At 37.5% G+C, this 15,425-nt stretch overlaps 1 pseudogene; it reads left to right on the top strand.

Moving 5' to 3' along the window:
- The window catches only part of LOC139705102 (homeobox protein OTX2 pseudogene), a 31,586-nt pseudogene extending 17,628 nt beyond the window's left edge, over positions 1-13,958 (top strand).
- Positions 13,959-15,425: the final 1,467 nt, after the last annotated feature.

Here is a 15,425-nt window from a genome sequence, read left to right as displayed (position 1 = left end):
GGTAAGTGCTCTACCCTATAATTTCATTTCAGACATTTTAATTTTATTTTTAAATAGAGTCTAACTTGCCCAGGATGGCCTCAAAATTGTGACCCTGCTGCCTCAACCTCCCAAGTATCTGGAATTACAGGGATGTGCCACCACACTGAACTGAAAGTTGAATTTATTATAGCATTTATTATTTTACTTTATTAGTATTGTGAATAACATATATATATATATATATATATATATATATATATATATATATATATTTTTTTTTTTGGCAATGCTGGGGATTCAACTCACGGCCTTGTGCATGTGAGGCAAGCAATCTACCAACTGAGCTATATCCCCAGCCCACACTTATACATTTTTAAATTATTGTTGGTTTCTGTTTATGGAACCCAGGGCCTCTTACATGGGAAGTAAATGCTTATTACTGAATTGTATCCCCAGCCCTTTTTATTTTATTTTGAGATATGAGCTTACTACATTGCCTAAGATGAAGTTATAGGACCAGCCCAATGCCAACACATAAATGGGTAAAAAAAAATATATGGTATAGGTACACAATGAAGTTTTACTCAGCCATAAAAAGAATGAAAATATGTGATTTGCTGGTAAATGGATAGAACTGGAGAACATCATGCTAAGTGAAATAAGCCAGATTCAGAAAAGCAAAGGCCAATTTTTTTCTCATATATGGAAGCTGAAGAGAAATAAGAAATTATTTTAAAGTAGAGGGATCTCATGAAAATAGAAGGGAGAACAGTAAAGCAGAGGAAAGGGACTGTGGGGGAGAGAAGAGGGATAGGAGAGAGGAGGAACTGCAGAATGAAATTGAGCAAATATTCTATGTGCAGATATGAATGCATCACAATGAATCCCATGTTTATGTATATCTTTATGATGCACCAATTAGAACAACAATAAATTAATAGAAGGGAGACCAATAAAATAGAGGAAGGAGATCAGCAGGGGAGAGGTAGAAAAAGAAAGGAGAAATACAAGGGATTGAAATGGAGCGAATTATGTTATATGCATGTATGAGTATATTAAAATGAATCCTACCATAACTATAATGTACTAATAAAAATACTTAAAATATATATATATATATATATATATATATATATATATATATATATATATATATATATATATAAAAAAAATAAATTGTCCAGGCTGGCCTGGACTTTTAAAATTCCTGCCTCAGCCTCCTGAGTAGCTGAGATTACAAGCTTGTGCCATTATGAACAGCTAGTTTAGATACTAGAGGAATATTAATGGTTTAAATATTCCTAAGATGGGTAATTTCTTTAACATTATTTGAGAATCTAGGTACAAACAAAGAAACAAACAACAACAACAAAAGGATATAACTAAAACTATCTAAAAACAAATAAAATCTTTAACAAAGAGTAAGAAAATAACTATCTAACCACTGTATGTTTTCATATTTCAAAAAGGAAAAAAATATATCCAATTTTTAAAATTTATAATTATAAATTTATACTTAAGTCCTGTTTTGAATGAAGAACATATAACAGACCCCAAATGAGATAAAATTTATATGAAAGAAAATATGTGGAGTTTTACATATTACTGTTAATATTAATGTCCATACAGAGATACCTGGTATCCATCAGGTGCTTATCAGGCACTGGTCTGGCTACTCCGCACAGGCTGAATTGTTTGGGTATCTCATCACTGTCTCCATCTTTGAGATGGGAAAACACCCACAACAAGAGCATGAGTTACACAGTGACCCAAATTATATTAGGATAAAAAGAGAGGCCTGTGGGCAGGGCCACATTTATTAAGAAAAAAGTTACATGAAAAATCTTTAAAATAATGGTTATCGTTTGTTTATATAGTACAGTAATGCTAATAAATGCACTTTAAGTTATATTAGTATAAAGACTGACAATAAGGTCTCCATATTAAAATGTCCAATAAATATATCATTTACAGTTCATGTGAAACAAAATCTATGTGATAAAATGAGGCTAATTATAAAAACAGGTTACAGTGTTCCCATTAATTCCTATGAAAATCACTTTTAACCCAGTAATTCTGTTGTGGAAAACATATAAATAGTATTCTCCTTATTGGCTCTTGAAACTTTGATATTTGTAAGTATTAATCTCATTTAAAACTTGCTTTTAGAGACAATCTCAAAAATGAGTCTCTGCTTATTTTAAGTGACTTTCAGATAAAAATCAAAATTATACTGCTGAGCTGGAAATGGACCTCAGTGGGAGAGTATTTGCCTAGCAGGGTGGACTTGATCCTGAGAATCACAAAAATAAATAACCATTTAAATAAACAAATAGAATAGAATAAAGTAAAAAAAAATAAAGTTTACTACTTTGAACTTATATTCCTAAGACATAAAATTACTGTTGGCAATATGTAAAACTATTCTGATTAAAATAAACAATAAAATAAGGTGCAATGGTGTAAGCCTGTAATCCTAATGAATCTGGAGGCTGAGGAAGGAGGATCACAAGTTCAAGGTCAACCTCAGCAACTTCATGGAGGCCCTTAGCAATTTTGTGAGATCCTGTCCCAAAATAAAGATCTGGGATGTAACTCTGTGATAAAGCACCCCTTGGTTCAATCTCTAATTTAAAAAAAAATATCCACAAATAATAAGAACAACCAAAATGTAAAAAGGACCCCACTCCCAATCTATTACTGCTTATGCATTCAGAAAAATGGATTTCCTTGTGAATATTGCTACCTTTGCAACATTCTACCAAGAAAGAAGGTCAATTAGAACAGCAGCCCTTAGTGCTTTAGGTTGTTCCACATCTGGCAAGGTGGTGGAAATGCTAAACCATGGTCAGAGGAGAAGTTAGCAGTGAGACCCTGCAGTGTAACGTGAGATTGGAGTTTATCCAATAGAAGTGAGAACCATTACAGGTACCAGGGCAAGGAGGTGACAGGATCAGGCTTTCTTTTGAATTGTCTCTGGCTTACATGGAGAGAATTTGTTGAAGAGAGGCCAGAATAGATGTGAAGAGGGCAATGAGGAGGATTTTAGCATTCTTTGCCAAAGTTCCCAGAGCCTGAACCAGAGGTGGAAAAGAGGTGGGAAGATGTAGACCAATTCAAGAGCTGTTTATGTGGTTGAATCCACAGGATTTGGTGACAGATTGGAAAGGGAAGATTGGAGAGAATAAGGTTTCTAGGACAACTTCCAAGTCTCTGAATGCATGAGCAGATGGCTGGGCTGCCTTTCATGACAGAGAACACACAATGGGTTCCTGGGTATACAGTCTGGGCTGGAGTGCACACTGAGAAGAGAATTTTCAGTATTAAGGTTTTTGAGTGTATTGTTTGTAGAGGATGAGTCTGCAAAGGGGACACATAATAATGTCCAGAAAACATCCTTTATATCTTCTTACACGTACTTAGAGTAATGATGACCATTGCATTCCACCATCTTTCCTACCTCTATACCCTTGCCCTTCCCCTCCCTCCCCTTTCCCCCTTTGCCCTATCTAGAGTTCTTCTAATCTTCCCATTCCCACCGCTAGCATAGTATGTATCAGCATACTTAGATTAGAGAAATCATTCCAGCATTTGGCATTTGTTTTTTTGGGATTGGCTAATTTCACTTAGCATTATAATCTCCAGCTTCATCCATTTACTTGCAAATGTCATGATTTTATTCTCTCTTAATCCTGAATAATATTCCATTGTGTATGTGTACCACATTTTCTTTATCCATTCATATACTGAAGGGCATCTAGGTTGGTTCCACAGTTTAGCTATTGTGAATTGTGCTGCTATAAACATTGAGGTGGCTGTGTCCCTGTAGTATGCTGTTTTTTAAAGTCCTTTGTGTATAGACCCAGGAGTGGGACAGCTGGGTCAAATGGTGGTTCCATTCCCAATTTTCCAAGTATTCTCCATACTGCTCTACTTTGTATATAATCAGAGATGTGAAAATTTGTGCTGTATATGTATAATATGAATTATAATGCATTCTGTTGTCATAGATAACAAATCAAAATTTTAAAAAATTTTAACAACCCAACCAAATAAACAAACAACTGCCATGTGCAGCAACATGGATAAATATAAAAAGTGTGACACTTTGCTGAGCAGAAGAAGCCAGATACAAAATGGTGTATGAGTGTAAAATTCAGGAACAAGCAAAACTAATCCATGGTCAGAAAAATCAGAACAGCAGATGCCTTTGGGGATCATTGATTAGAATGAGCATAAATGCATTTAATGGGGGTAAAAACATTCTGTCTTTCCTGGACCAATGGCTACATAGTTGTGCACCTTTGTCAAGACTGAACTTGACTCTTAAATGGGGTATAGTTTGCTGTATATAAACTACACTTCTACCAGCTAAATATCTCAATGAAAGAATATGACATTCAAAACATTTCATTGAAATCCTCCAAAAAATGACATAGCTGAACTCTAATAAAATTTCAAAATTCTAAGGAAATTAATAACATTTTTATAACAATAAGGGACGAGTGAGGTAACTGTATCACTGTTTTGTTGACATTCTAGTCTAGAGCCACAATTATATTGTAATTAGTACTCATTTTATAGTAACTGAAATCATAAACCACACCTAACCATAAACTTAATAAGAAAAAGTAACATGCAGTAAATCACCAAACTTTACTGACAGGCTAAACATGATCTTATTAAAAGGAATGATGTAGCATCTCCTAGGTGGGAATACTCAATAAACACAGCACTTTCCTCAAATTTAATTCTATAAACTTTCTGTCATTCTAATTGAATTGCAAATGAAATTTACCTGTTGACTTTGTTAAAACCTTTCATAATTTCCTATTTAAAACAATTGCAAAACAAGTAAACATTTTTTTAAAAGATAAAAACCATTGCTAATGATATCATATGAATAAAACATTATAATTTCTGGAAAAAAGAAAAAGAGAAATGTCCACAAAAGTAGAAGAAAAGCCAATGTCTGTCCATTTGCGCTGCTATAACAGAATAGGGTAAATGGGATATTATAAAAACAGAAATTTATTTCTGACAGTTCTGGGGGCTAGAAAGTTCAGGATCAAGGTACCAGCAGATTGGCTACAGTTTTCTGTTCATGTATGGTGTTCTCTCACTGTGTCTTCACATGGTGGAAGGGACAAGCTAGCTCTCTGGGTTTCTGTTTTTATTTTTAAACTTTGTTTTGTTTGTTTTTGTTTCTTTGAAATCCTGGGGATTAACCCAGGGCCTTATGCATGCAAGGAAAGTGCTCTACCACTGAGCTATACTCTCAGCCCTCTCAAGATGGAACCCCAGACCTTCATATATGAGGCAAGCACTCTAACACTGAACCACATCACCAGCCCATTTTTACTTTTACTTTATTTTGAGATAGAGTCTTGCTAATTTACCCAGGCTGGCCTCAGACCTGTGGACCTGCTGCCTTAGCCTTCTTAATTCCTCACACTCCCTAATATTTGGGATTATAAGCATGTTCCATGGCACCTGGCTTGAGTCTTTTAGTTAGAGCACTGAGTTCAATGATGTGGGGGAACACTTGTGAGCTAAACAACTTTTAAAGGCCCCACCTCCTGATCATCCCCTTGAGAGTAAGAATTTCAACATATTAATTTCAGCAGGGGCACATTCCTACCAGAGCACCACATGTCAAGAAAGTGAACAGAAAAATTAAAATCTTACATCATTAAAAAATATTTCCAAGCCAGATGCTGTGGCAAACACCTAATATTCCAGGAACTCCAGTGGCTGAGAGAGGAGGATCACAAGTTGCAGGTAAGCCTTGGCAACTTGGTGAGACCTGTCTCAAAACAACACAAAAAGGGCTAGAATTGTATCTCAGTGGTAAAATGCACCTGAATTCAATTCCGAGTACTACAGAACAAAAAAAAATCTACATTTACAAAATAACCAAGTTCAAACACAGTAATATTATTCATTAGCTGATAAATTTTTCATTTATGCAATATGTTGTTTTTCACAAAGGGCAGGAGGACATATAGACCTCTGTACCCCAAAACTGTGCCGGTAGATACAATTCTGTATGTTTGCCTTACTGAAAATAAAATTTTATTGTAAAACATCATGAGTCTCAAATGCATACACTAATGGGATAATAACAACATCTATTATCTCATATTTTAGTAAAGATTTATTAATGGTATCTTTGATTTTGATGGTAAGTTCCTTTGAAACTCTGCAAAAGGAAAGCAAAGACTAGTTTCACTTGTCCTGATCTTTTTTAAGAACTATCTTGGGAGCTGGGCATGGTGGCACATGCACGTAATCCCAGTAGCTCAGGAGGCTGAGGCAGGAGGATAAAAAGTTCAAAGCCAGCCTCAGCAATTTAGTGAGGCCATAATCAACTTAGCGAGACCCTGTCTCTAAATAAAATATAAATTGTGCTGGGGATGTGGCTCAGTAACTATAAATGTTCCTGTGTTTGATCCTCATAAAAGAAAAAAAAGAACTATCTTGGGGCTGGGGATGTGGCTTAGTGGTAGAGCACTTTCCTGTTATGTGGAGGACCTCACTTGGATCCCCAGCACTGCAAACTACTCCTCTAGGAAACACAGGGGTGTCTTGGATACTGGGTGTATTAGACTGCCTGTTTTTCACTGTTTCCATTATATGTGAATTGGTTAATGTTGACCAGGGAAGGAGCTATAATCTGATACAAAGTCAAATACCCACAAAAGTGCTATGTATTCTTGAAAAAGATAGTTAATTCCTGCTCTTCCTTACCTAAGCACCATGTATTATCATTACCCTATTCTCTCTTAGTGTCTGGGTCATTTTCCAGAGCTCATCCTTGATAAACTGAGAAGTGTAGTTAGTCTGGTGATAGTTCACTCTGGAATGCTGTTATTTCTCTCCTTTCCTTTCTCTTTTCTTCAGCAGTCTCTGTTGTTGGGGTTTTTAGCCTCCCCCCCTCTCCTGACTGGCAGGAGAAGCTGGGAAAGCAGGCCCGACCAGGACAAGCCAAGAGAGGTAAAGGTTGGCTGGCGGCCTGCACCCAGCCCTCCCTCATGGGAGGACAATCAGATGCACCAGGGAGAGGAGTGGAAGCAGGATCTCATTTCACAAGGAAGTACACACAGCTTATATACTGCACAGGAGCCAATCAAGATAAAGCTCAGAGGGGTGGAGCGAGTTCACATGTACACCCATCCCATAGTCCTTAAGGGAAGGCATGAGCTGTCCAAGAGGGTGGAAGAGTCCCAGACCTATCCTGGAGGTGGTCGGCCTCCTCCATCACCACCCACAGCACCACCTCCTGGCTGATCAACAGGAGCCATCCCAGCCACAAGTGCAGTCCCAAGACCTGGAAGCGGGCAGCCATGCCAAACACTCTGTTGCTGCTTCCAACTCAGAATTTCACAAACTGATATCAATCTTGATAAAACCATGCATCTTGGGTGTGGATATAGCTCAGTGTTGGAGCAATTGTTTGAACATGGGAGGCAATGAGTTCCATGCCCAGCACTGCAAACAAACAAATGACAGTAATAACAACAACAACAACAACAAAACCCAACTATGCATTTTTTTCAGTCTGAATGGCAGATACAGAAAGGGAGAGTTGATTTCAGAACAGAGAAAACATAAGATTAATGTAGGAGACTCAGATAAAGCTACTGTTATCTGTGAGGAAACATGACAGACTAGATTCTAAGCCTTCCCTATCTGGCTCAACTAACCTAGCTGAGTACACCTTCTCGTGGGGTGTATTTTTTAGATATGGAGAATAGGTGTCACCTCTCAAGAAGTGAAACATGTTGAGGAAAAGTCCTGTTTCTTTCTTGAAGCAGTGCTGTTTTGTGTAAATTTTATCATTAATACAGGTGTGTGTGTGTATGTGTGTGTGTGTTTATGTGTGTGTGTGTGTGTGTGTGTTGATAATGGAACCCAGGGTCTCATGCATGCTGGGCAAGTGCTCTACCATGGATACATACTACTGGACCCCATACTACTATTGTTTAATATTTTTGCTCATGACCTCCAAAGCTGAAATATTAGTCAGTTCAGCCACGCAACCAGCATGCTAGCTTCATAATAGAGGTTTGAAGCATAAAAATTAACTAGTGAGTTGTAAAATTAAAGAGACATAATTCTCATTACCTTTATTACCCAGCTCAGAGATGGCTCCTCCTAGCTCCTGCCTCCAACCACCTAATGCGGTAGGAGGTTAAACAAGAGAGAGGGAACATGCCAGGGAGTGAGCTTTTATTGGGGAACAAAAACTCAAGGGAAAATTCCATCCAATGAAGGTCAAGAGGGGCAGCATTCCAAGGTCAGGGTCAGTGATTGTTCTTGGGGTCAGTGGTCAGGCACACCCCCACATGGACAAGCCCTCACACCTGGGACAGGGTGGGGAAGGCTCTGACACAGCTGTATCTAAGTGCCTCTCACCCAGCCAGGGAGGTAACTCAAATCACGTGCTAGAATGGCTTCCCACAGTCAGGTGCAGTGGTACTCCGCCTATCAACCCAGGAAACTCAGGCAAAAGGATCACAAATCTGAGGCCAGCCTGGGCAACTAATTTAGCAAGACCCTGTCTCAATATAAAAATAAAAACAGGGATAGGGATGTGATTCCTTGGTAAAGTGCCCTTGGGTTCAGTCCTCAGTATTGGAAAAAAAGAAAAAAAAAGATGAATTATTCCCCCTTCCTTTTTACCCAGCATGCATTTCTTGCCCTAAAGAAGGCCCTTAAATTATCAGTGGTTCCAAATTGACAAATATTAAAAATTAATTAGCAAATTAACTCACATCTCTTTTTGTCAAAATGGATCAATAAATAATAGACTAAGACATGTTGCCAGTATCATAACATAAATAATGCTGAGAATTAAGAGGGCAACTCTCACAGGTAGTCAGGCACAGTGACACAAGCCTATAACCCCAGTGACCTGGGAGGCTGAGACAGTATCATGCCAAATTTGAAGTCATTTGGGAAACTTAATGAGCCCCTGAATCAAAATGAAATTTAAAAAGGACTGGGGATGTTACTCAGTGATGGGGCACTTGCCTAGCATGCTCCAGATTCAGTTCCCAGAACAATCATCATCATCATCATCATCATCATCATTTTTAGAGAAAAAAGATACATCTGTGTTAGATCCAGTGTTAGCACTTCCTGCCAACACTTTGGGGATTACTTTGGAACATGCTAACTAGTATTTTACCTTCCCATAGTATAATGTAAGATGTGTCAGTAGAATTCTTCTTGATTTTCTAGATTTACTCCCCAACTAGTTCTTTATTATTCTATTATCTATGTGACTTTTTATCTGATTTTTAAAATGCCACTATTAAATTTATTTTATTGTCTGATCCTAAGAAGCAGCACCAGGACTAATGGAAATCCTGTTGTTAAAATTGTTCAATCAATGAGGATATGAAAGGCACACTCAAAAATAAGAAGCAGATACTTCCAGTTTGGACTGTGGCTAAATAGCTAGTGTCAGATCAATCCTCTGCTGAGACCAACTATTGAAGCTGGGTAAAACACAAAAACAACCATTTGAAAGCACAGAGAGCAGCAAGGTGTGGTGGAGCACACCTGTAATCCCCGCCAGTCTGGAGGCTGAAGTAGGAGGATCATGAGTTCAAAGTCAGACTCAGCAATTTAGTGAGGCCCTAAGTAACTTACTGAGACCCTGTCTCAATTTTTTTTAAGAGGCTGAGGATGTGACTCAGTGGTTGGGCACCACCGGGCTCAATCCCTGGTACCAAAACAAATAAATAAAACCCCTTGATTGTAAGACTGAGAATCTGCACATAAAGTGACAAGAAAGACCAAAACTCAAAAACAGGGATTTAGAAGAATCCCAGAGCAAGAGGATTTAGGACCCATCCCACCAGTGCCCTAGGAATAATGAAGAACTGAAAATAGATTGTTATCTCAGGCTAAAATGCAGTTTGTTGCTCTGTAAAATTTGCAATTAGTTGTTTTGCAGTACTAGGGATGGAATCCAGTGCCTGGTGCATACTAGGCAAGCACTCTACCATTGCCCTGAAAAGCAGTTTTGAAAACCACCCAATCCCTGACTGTATTAAGGCAAAATGTGCCTTAATCTACCTTAACTCCAGCTGCCAAATTGAAAGTAAATTATCTCTGGGAAAAGGTCAGATTATCCAACAACTCCTCACTACAATGCAGAAGTAGAATTTCTGTTTTTTCAAAAAATAAACTTAAGTTTTCAGAATGAATTTAGAGTTACAGAAAAATTGAGAAGATAGCATGGGGAGTTCCTAGACACAACAGATCCAGTTTCCCTGTTAATAACATTAGTTTGGTCCATTTGTCACTACTAATAAACAAGCATTGATATGTTATTATTAACTAAGGTTCATACTTTATTTGGATTTTTTAAATTTTCAACTAATGTAATTTTCAGTTCCACAATTTAACCAGGATACCAGGGTATATTTAATAATCAGATCTCCTTAGATTTCTCTGACCTATAAGAGTTTCTCAGATTTCTCTTGGATTTTGTGTCTCTGTATATGTGTGTTTTGTTTTTGTTTTTGCTTTTTCATTTGTTTGTTTGTTTGGTACTGGAAATTGAACTGAGGGACACTCTACTACTAAGCTATATCCCAGACCTTTTCACTTTTGAGACAGGGCTTCACTGAGTTGCTTAAGTTCTCACTAAATTCCTAATGCTGTCCTCTGACTTGTAGTCCTCTTGGCTCAGCCTTCCTATTCACTTGGCATTGGAGACCCTGAGCTAGAATCACTTCTCCTTTATTTTTTTTTTTTTAATTTTTTTATTGTTGGTTGTTCAAAACATTACATAGTTCTTGATATATCATATTTCACACTTTGATTCAAGTGGGTTATGAACTCCCATTTTTACCCCGTATACAAATTGCAGAATCACATCAGTTACACATCCATTGATTTACATATTGCCCTACTAGTGTCTGTTGTATTCTGCTGCCTTTCCTATCCTCTACTATCCTCCCTCCCCTCCCCTCCCCTCCCCACTTCTCTCTCTACCCCATCTACTGTCATTCATTTATCCCCCTTGTATTATTTTCCCCTTTCCCCTCACTTCCTCTTGTATGAAATTTTGTATAACCCTGAGGATCTCTCCTTTACTTTTGCATGAACTTGATACAGAAATACTAGTCATGAATTTTGCAGAATGTCCCTTTTTGGTATTTGTTTGACTTTTTTTTTTTCCTCATGACTGTTTGATTATGGATTTTTGTTAGGAAAACCACAAAAAGTGGCATTTTTATCATATCATTTCTTTTTTTTCTTTTCTTGTATTGGAGATTGAACCCAGGGGCACTTTACCACTGAATTACATCCCCAAATGCCTTTTTATTTTTTGAGACAGGATTTCACTAAGTTGCTAAAGATCTTGCGAAACCACTGAAATTGGCCTCAAACTTACAGTCCTTCTGCCTTGGCCTCCTGTAATTAGAATTACAGATGTGCATTACTAAACCCAGATTCTTTTTTTGGATACTGGTAATTAAATCAGGGCCTCATGCATACCAGGCAAGCATTCTACCACTGAGCTATATGTCCCCAGCCCAAGGGCACAACATGCTTATAACTTACTGTTTACATTGACCTTAATTACCTCGCTAAAGTATCATTTTTCAGGAACCTCTAGTCTCCTCTATGAAAGGAATTCAAGTAGGGAGTTATGCTGTCTCAAGATTTTATGAATAATATCTGGTATTGGATGGAAAATAACTGTACATTAAAAAGATAAGATCTAGCTTGTTGTAGTGGCACATGCCTCTCACTAAGTTTTCTTTCTTTGGTGTGTCTTTGGTTTTGGAATCCGGGTAATATTCGACTCATAGAATGTGTTTGGAAGTCTTTCCTCTTTTTTTATTTCATGAAATAGTTTGAGAAGTATTGGTATTAGTTCTTCTTTAAAGGTCTTGTAGAACTCAGCTGTGCATCCATGGGTCCTGCCTGGGCTTTTCTTGATTGATGGCATCCTCTATTTCCTTGCTTGAAATTGATCTGGTTAAATCATGTATATCATCCTGATTTAATTGGGCATATCATATGCCTCTAGAAATTTGTTGATGCCTTCGATATTTTCTATTTTATTGGAGTACAATTTTCAAAATAATTTCTAATTATCTTTTGTATTTCCGTAGTGTCCATCATAATATTTCTTTTTCCCTCATGGATGTTAGTAACTTGAGTTTTCTCTCTCCTTCTCTTTGTTAGCATGGCTAATGGTTTATCAATCTTATGTTTCAAAGAACCAACTTTTTGTTATGTCAATTTTTGCAATTGTCTCTTTTGTTTCAATTTCATTGATTTCAGCTCTGCTTTTAATTATTTCCTATTTAATTATTTGGGGTTGATTTTTTTTTTTTTTTTTGCTTTTGGGGTTAATTTGTTCTTCTTTTTCTAAGGTTTTGAGATGTAATGTTAGGTCATTTATTCGTTGACTTTTTTCTCCTTTTAAGGAATGAACTCAGTGCAATGAACTTTCCTCTTAGAACTACCTTCATAGTGTCCCAAGATTTGAATATGTTGTATCTGTGTTCTCATTTACCTCTAAGAATTTTTGAATCTCCTCCTTGGTATCTTTTGCAACCTACTGATCATTAAATAGCATATTATTTAGTCTCCATGTTTTGGAGTGGATTTTATTTTTTATTTTATCAATAATTTCTAATTTCATTCCATCGTGGTCTGATAGAATGCAGGATAGTATCTCTACTTTTTTTTTGTATTTACTAAGAGTTGCTTTGTCAGAGATATGAAAAATCATTGTACATATGTGTATTAAGAATTGAAATGCAAAAAAAAAAAAAAAACCACCAAAGTACATGTATAAAAGCATGAATTGGTATGAACATACTTTATTACAGAGATGTGAAAAATTGTGTTCTATATGTGTAATAAGAATTGTAATGCATTCCACTGCTGTCGTGTATTTAAAAAAATAAAATCAATAAAAGATTAAAAAAAGAGAGTTGGTTGTAAACATTCTCACTAAAAAAAAAAGTGAGATGATGAATACGTTAATTAGGTTGATTTAATAATTTTGTAATATATATATGAATAAACTTTATATTTTATACCATAAATATAATTTTTGTTTTTCTATTAACCCTTATTAAAGCTGAAAAATAATAAAGAAGATTTTTTTGTGGCATAATAAATGGTCTACTTAAGAGAACCACCCCCCCATCCCCCCATCCCCCCCCCCCCCCCAAACAGCGGTGGGAAAGGACATCATTCACTGGAGCTCAGCTAGACGTCCTGGAAGCGCTGTTTGCCAAAACCTGGTACCCAGACATCTTCATGCAGGAAGAAGTGGCCCTGAAAATCAACTTGCCCGAATCCAGGGTGCAGGTATGGTTTAAGAATAGAAGAGCAAAGTGCTGCCAACAGCAGCAGCAACAACAGAATGGAGGTCAAAATAAAGTGACACCTGCCAAAAAGAAGACATCTCCAGCTGGGGAAGTGAGTTCAGAGAGTGGAACAAGTGGCCAGTTCACTCCCCCCTCTAGCACCTCAGTCCCTACCATTGCCAGCAGCAGTGCTCCAGTGTCTATCTGGAGGCCAGCTTCCATCTCCCCACTGCCAGATCCCTTGTCCACCTCCTCTTCCTGCATGCAGAGGTCCTATCCCATGACCTATACTCAGGCTTCAGGTTATAGTCAAGTATATGCTGGCTCAACTTCCTACTTTGGGGGCATGGACTTTAGATCTTCTTTGACCCCTATGCATCACCAGCTTCCTGGACCAGGGGCCACACTGAGTCCCATGGGTACCAATGCAGTTACCAGCCATCTCAATCAGTCCCCAGCTTCTCTTTCCACCCAGCAATATGGAGCTACAAGCTGGGTTTTAACTCAACCACTGATTGCTTGGATTATAAGAACCAAACTGCCTCCTGGAAGCTTAACTTCAATGCGGACTGCTTGGATTATAAAGATCAGACATCCTCATGGAAATTCCAGGTTTTGTGAAGACCTATAGAACCTCTTTTTGTGGGTGATTTTTAAATATGCTGGGCTGGACATTCCAGTTTTAGCCAGGCATTGGTTAAAAGAGTTAGATGGGATGATGCTCAGACTCCTCTGATGAAAGTTCCAGGAGGCATAGAAGGAAAAATGAAGGGCCTTAAAGGGGCCTACCAACCAGCAACCTGAAATGGACAAACCAATCTGCTTAAGATCCTCTCATAGTTTTAGATCATTGGTTTTCCTGATTTACAAAGTGATCTATCAAATGCATTCCAGCCATGTGCAACCAAACACAACAAAAAAATAAAAATCACACAACAAGTTGTGAGGGAAGGGAGGGAAAGTCCTAGCCTTCATAAGCAGAGGTGATCCAATGTTTTAGCCAATCTTTGGTTGAATCTTAGGAATGAACAGTGTGTCAAGCTCATTCACGTTTCATGACCAACTGGTAGTTGGCACTGAAAAACTTCAGGGCTGTGTGAATTGTGCGACTGATTGTCCTAGATGCACTACTTTACTTAAAAAATAATGTTCATAAGTAGTCAATATGTAGTTTAAGAGACAATCAGTGTGTGTCTTATATAAATGGTACATCTGTGGTTTTTAATCTGTGCTAAACTTCAAAACTGTGATCTCCTGTTATTGTATGCAACCTTGAACTCCACCTCTCCAGGAGTTCTTCGTGATTAAATGGGTTATAATTATAAGCAAAATTCAGAGCAACTGAGTACTGATTTTAAAAGATTACTTTTGGCTGGAGGTGAGCTGCACTGAAACTTTACAACAAAATGTCTGGACAAGGAGAGTGAGAGAAGAGACATAAAGGACATTAATTCATCTATATTTTACTGTTGGTAAGCCTAGCAGTAAATAGACATTGGTCAATTGCTCTGACCCTGATGAATTTTTAAACTGAGATCATTGTATGCATAAGCCTTTTCTTCCTGGATTTGGCAGATAAGTATAATTATATTAAAATGGTTCTAGCACACACACAAAAATTCTTGCTGGGCATAATGGCACTCCTCTGTCACTGCAGATGGCAGAGGCAAGAGAAACACATATGCAAGAAGTAAAAAATAAAAAAGGGCTGAGGATGTAGCTCAGTTGTGGGGCACTTGCTCAGCAAGCTCAAGGCACTGGTTTAAATCCCTAGTACTCCCTAAAAATAATTCTGAAAAGTTCTGGGGAGCCACAGGGATGGTACTGTGGAACCACAGGTGTCTATTATGGGCAGGATTCTAAGTTAGATATTTGGCACTTAAAAATCATTCTTCAAAGCAGTATACAAATCAGAGTGTAGAATGCTTTATCACTTTTATTTATATTGCACATATAAACAAGTTTGTATATACATATTAAAAGTAACAAAGAGAAAAAACACAAATTAATGACTTCTTAACTGATTAGTGAGGTAAAGGTGATTATAATTTTATTTTCCTTTTGTTTCCCCCATTTTCTTTAATGCCC

This window comes from Marmota flaviventris, chromosome 3 (genome assembly GCF_047511675.1).
Source record: "Marmota flaviventris isolate mMarFla1 chromosome 3, mMarFla1.hap1, whole genome shotgun sequence".
Taxonomy (NCBI): Eukaryota; Metazoa; Chordata; class Mammalia; order Rodentia; family Sciuridae; genus Marmota; species Marmota flaviventris.
This window is presented reverse-complemented; position numbering and strand designations above follow the sequence as displayed.